Below are 5,000 nucleotides of genomic sequence, written 5' to 3' on the forward strand. Positions count from 1 at the left end.
AAGGGCACCGCCCACTGGTCCCGCCCCCAAGAGAAGGCGGGCCGGCGTGGCTGGGGAGGCTCCGCCCCCTGCCCAGACGAGAGGCCTGGCTTCGTCTGGTCGGTATCAGGTGTTGTTGGGGCCCGCCTGGCAGCCCGGGGGGGGGGAGGGGGGGGGGCAGAGTGGCACACGGAGAGCACCGGGAGGCCTCCGGGAGCTGGCCACTGCCCATCCCCCTCCCCACCCGCTCCACCCCCACCGCGCTACACCAAACCCCCCCCTCCCCCTTCCCCCCCCCCCCAAAAACCTCTCTCACCAAACTGCCCCCCCCACCCCCGGCCCCTCCCCATCTCACCACCCCCACTTACCCATGCGGCCCGCCGTCCCCGTGCTGGCCGGGGAGGCTTCCCTTCTGCCCAGGCAGAAGGCCTGGCTTCGTCTGGTCGATTTCGGGACATTGTTGTGCCCGCCTGGCAGCCCGGGGAGCACCGGGAGGCCTCCGGGAGCTGGCCACTGCCCATCCCCCCCCCCCCAGCTCCAACCACACCGCGCTAAACCCCCAACCCCCCCCCCCCCCCCTCACCAAACCCCCCCCCCCCCACCCCCCATCGTGCTAAATTAGGTGTGAATGGGGCCTCCTGGCCCACTAAATGCTAATGAGGCCGCCTTTTCAACTATGTGCAAATACGGCCGACCTGGTCAAATGCATGTAAATCCGGCCGCCTTTTCAACTGTGAAAATCCGGCCGCCCGGTCAATTAGGTGCGAACGGGGCCGTCGGGTCACCTTAATGTAAATGAGGCCGCCCACTGCCCTACATTTAAATGCGGGCGTACCGGTCAACTATGTGCGAACGGGCCCGCCTGATCAACTAGGTGTGAAAGGGGCCGGCAGGCCCACTGAATGTAAATGAGGCCGCCCGCTGTGCTTCCTTCATTAACCTTATTTATATTGGCATTATCTGTAGATAAAAAAATATGTGCATGTCTATGAAGCTGTAGAGAAGCCTTGTTTTTTTTTTTTTCCCCCAGGTTTTATTTACTTACTTTTTATTTTGCATGTTCTGAAATATAGCTTATGTTTTCGTTGCCCTAGGGCAACGTTCTGCGATAAGGGGTAGATTTTAAGAGGCTTTCTTGACAGTGTGTTAGTATATTATTGCATGTACTTTTGCACATTGTAAGCACAATGTTTTTTAAATTATTTTCTAATTTAATTTAACGCATTTTGGCAGAAAATGGACACAAGATTTTCCTATGGGAGTAAAACTCAGGATCAGCATGTTAGGGATATCCCATCAGACAGTGAGATAGACTGCAGTGACAGTGAGGAGGAGTGGAATGCAGAGAAAGGTTTGAGCAGAAGTGAAAGTAGGTTTTAAAATATTGCTTCTCTGGTTGTCATTGAACTCATTTGCATAAACAAATCAAATGTGTTGATAAATTTTTAGATGTCATTCAAATGAAATAAAGGTGTGTGCAGCAGACAGGGTATCCAATACAGTCATGTAAGCTTTAGTTGTGATTGATGTATTTTTGTTGACGTATATGTATATATATTTATAGACGATCAATACACCAGTGATGAAGAGGAACATGACGATGACAGTCTGCCTGAAGATGACAGTAGTTCTTCCAAGACCCCTCGATGGAAAACATGTCACACCATTACCTCTCCTGTGCAAGCCACTTAACCTTACTGTTCAAGAACTTGAACAGTTCTTTGCCACTGTGCTCCATATGTCAATATTTGGTCTTCCAGCTACTCGCATGTTCTGGAGCCATAGTAGCCACATTGCACATGTTGCTGATGTTATGCCTCTTGCACGATGGGAAGCCATCAAAAATTTTGTTACTTTGCATTGCTCTCTGAGCATTGTATTATGATCTATGAAGACATAATTTTCTCTGTGGTTTTGTATCAGTGTTGCACAACTTTGCCCTTAGGCAACAAAAGATCATTTGGAGAGGGGGGCGGTGAAATAAATATGTACATACATAATCAATAAAATGTCCCAAAATTAACCAATAAGTGATGTGGAATAATTTCTTATCATGTACCATCAAATTGTGTGCGGTAGAGGGTTAATGTAAATGCGGCCGCCCGCTGCGCTACATGTAAATGCGGCCGCCCCCAGGTCAACTAGGTCCGAACGGGCCCGCCTGATCAACTAGACGTCAATCGGGCCGGCAGGTCCCCTGAATGTAAACGAGGCCGCCCACTGCGGTACTTGTGAATGCGGCCGCCCGGTCAACTAGGTGCGAACGGGCCCGCCCGATCAACCAGGTGCGAATGGCCCCGCCCGATCAACTAGGTGTGAACGGGCCCGCCTGATCAACTAGGTGTGAATGGGGCCGCCGGGTCCACTTAATGTAAATGAGGCCGCCAGCTCAACTAAGTGTAGACGGGGCCGCCTGGCCAATTAGGCGTTAATGGGGCTGCCGGGGAGGCTTCCCCTCTGCCCGGGCTGGAGGCCCCGCAGTGGCCATTCGCCTCTGGGACATATTGGCAGAGTCCGCGGCCTATGCGTAGGCCCCGGGCGGAGGCTGACCCTTGTCGCCCTTGTCCTAGGCTCGGAGCTATGGTCGCCCCGTCTGGCCTTCGCTTATGGTTCGGAGCTATGGTCGCCCCGTCTGGCCTATGCTTAGGGTTTGGAGCTAGGGTCGTGTTGGAAACGTTTTCCTCTGTCGAAGCAGAGACCGGGAGACGTTGGCATATCTCTCCGGCCGAAGTTCCTCTTTACTGAGAACTCGCCAATGCGCCGCTGTAGTCATCCAAGTCTGACTAAGACTCAGCTCGGCGCAGCTTATACGTTTCAAGGGGGGAGGGATACACAGAGGTGGAGACAAACTAAACAAAGCACAGCATGTTCCAGGAATCAGCCTGGAAGTTCCCCAGCCCTGATTTCATCAGCATAACACTGCCTTTCAAATGCCTCTCCAGGTGCTAACCCTAATTAGCATGATAGTATCACCCAGACCTTCACATTACCATAGCGACAAAGGCACGGCCTGGCCTTGAGATTAGCATTCACCTTTACTTTGGGCCCCCACCCGGTGATCAGGAAGCTCACAGAGATGAAATGTCAATGTCTCAGACTCCTGGGCCCCCAGACTTGATCTTATTACAAATGTCCCCATCTTTACCCCCAACTGCAAATCCAATCTGCCTATCTCTCTCAGTTCATATACTGTCATGTTGGAAGCTAGACTGAACAATTTATAAATTTCGTCACTGCGGCCTATGCGTAGGCCCCGGGCGGAGGCTGACCCTTGTCGCCCTTGTCCTAGGCTCGGAGCTATGGTCGCCCCGTCTGGCCTACGCTTATGGTTCGGAGCTATGGTCGCCCCGTCTGGCCTATGCTTAGGGTTTGGAGCTAGGGTCGTGTTGGAAACGTTTTCCTCTGTCGAAGCAGAGACCGGGAGACGTTGGCATATCTCTCCGGCCGAAGTTCCTCTTTACTGAGAACTCGCCAATGCGCCGCTGTAGTCATCCAAGTCTGACTAAGACTCAGCTCGGCGCAGCTTATACGTTTCAAGGGGGGAGGGATACACAGAGGTGGAGACAAACTAAACAAAGCACAGCATGTTCCAGGAATCAGCCTGGAAGTTCCCCAGCCCTGATTTCATCAGCATAACACTGCCTTTCAAATGCCTCTCCAGGTGCTAACCCTAATTAGCATGATAGTATCACCCAGACCTTCACATTACCATAGCGACAAAGGCACGGCCTGGCCTTGAGATTAGCATTCACCTTTACTTTGGGCCCCCACCCGGTGATCAGGAAGCTCACAGAGATGAAATGTCAATGTCTCAGACTCCTGGGCCCCCAGACTTGATCTTATTACAAATGTCCCCATCTTTACCCCCAACTGCAAATCCAATCTGCCTATCTCTCTCAGTTCATATACTGTCATGTTGGAAGCTAGACTGAACAATTTATAAATTTCGTCACTGCGGCCTATGCGTAGGCCCCGGGCGGAGGCTGACCCTTGTCGCCCTTGTCCTAGGCTCGGAGCTATGGTCGCCCCGTCTGGCCTACGCTTATGGTTCGGAGCTATGGTCGCCCCGTCTGGCCTATGCTTAGGGTTTGGAGCTAGGGTCGTGTTGGAAACGTTTTCCTCTGTCGAAGCAGAGACCGGGAGACGTTGGCATATCTCTCCGGCCGAAGTTCCTCTTTACTGAGAACTCGCCAATGCGCCGCTGTAGTCATCCAAGTCTGACTAAGACTCAGCTCGGCGCAGCTTATACGTTTCAAGGGGGGAGGGATACACAGAGGTGGAGACAAACTAAACAAAGCACAGCATGTTCCAGGAATCAGCCTGGAAGTTCCCCAGCCCTGATTTCATCAGCATAACACTGCCTTTCAAATGCCTCTCCAGGTGCTAACCCTAATTAGCATGATAGTATCACCCAGACCTTCACATTACCATAGCGACAAAGGCACGGCCTGGCCTTGAGATTAGCATTCACCTTTACTTTGGGCCCCCACCCGGTGATCAGGAAGCTCACAGAGATGAAATGTCAATGTCTCAGACTCCTGGGCCCCCAGACTTGATCTTATTACAAATGTCCCCATCTTTACCCCCAACTGCAAATCCAATCTGCCTATCTCTCTCAGTTCATATACTGTCATGTTGGAAGCTAGACTGAACAATTTATAAATTTCGTCACTGCGGCCTATGCGTAGGCCCCGGGCGGAGGCTGACCCTTGTCGCCCTTGTCCTAGGCTCGGAGCTATGGTCGCCCCGTCTGGCCTACGCTTATGGTTCGGAGCTATGGTCGCCCCGTCTGGCCTATGCTTAGGGTTTGGAGCTAGGGTCGTGTTGGAAACGTTTTCCTCTGTCGAAGCAGAGACCGGGAGACGTTGGCATATCTCTCCGGCCGAAGTTCCTCTTTACTGAGAACTCGCCAATGCGCCGCTGTAGTCATCCAAGTCTGACTAAGACTCAGCTCGGCGCAGCTTATACGTTTCAAGGGGGGAGGGATACACAGAGGTGGAGACAAACTAAACAAAGCACAG

Source organism: Paramormyrops kingsleyae, unplaced genomic scaffold, assembly GCF_048594095.1.
Source record: "Paramormyrops kingsleyae isolate MSU_618 unplaced genomic scaffold, PKINGS_0.4 ups32, whole genome shotgun sequence".
Classification (NCBI taxonomy): Eukaryota; Metazoa; Chordata; class Actinopteri; order Osteoglossiformes; family Mormyridae; genus Paramormyrops; species Paramormyrops kingsleyae.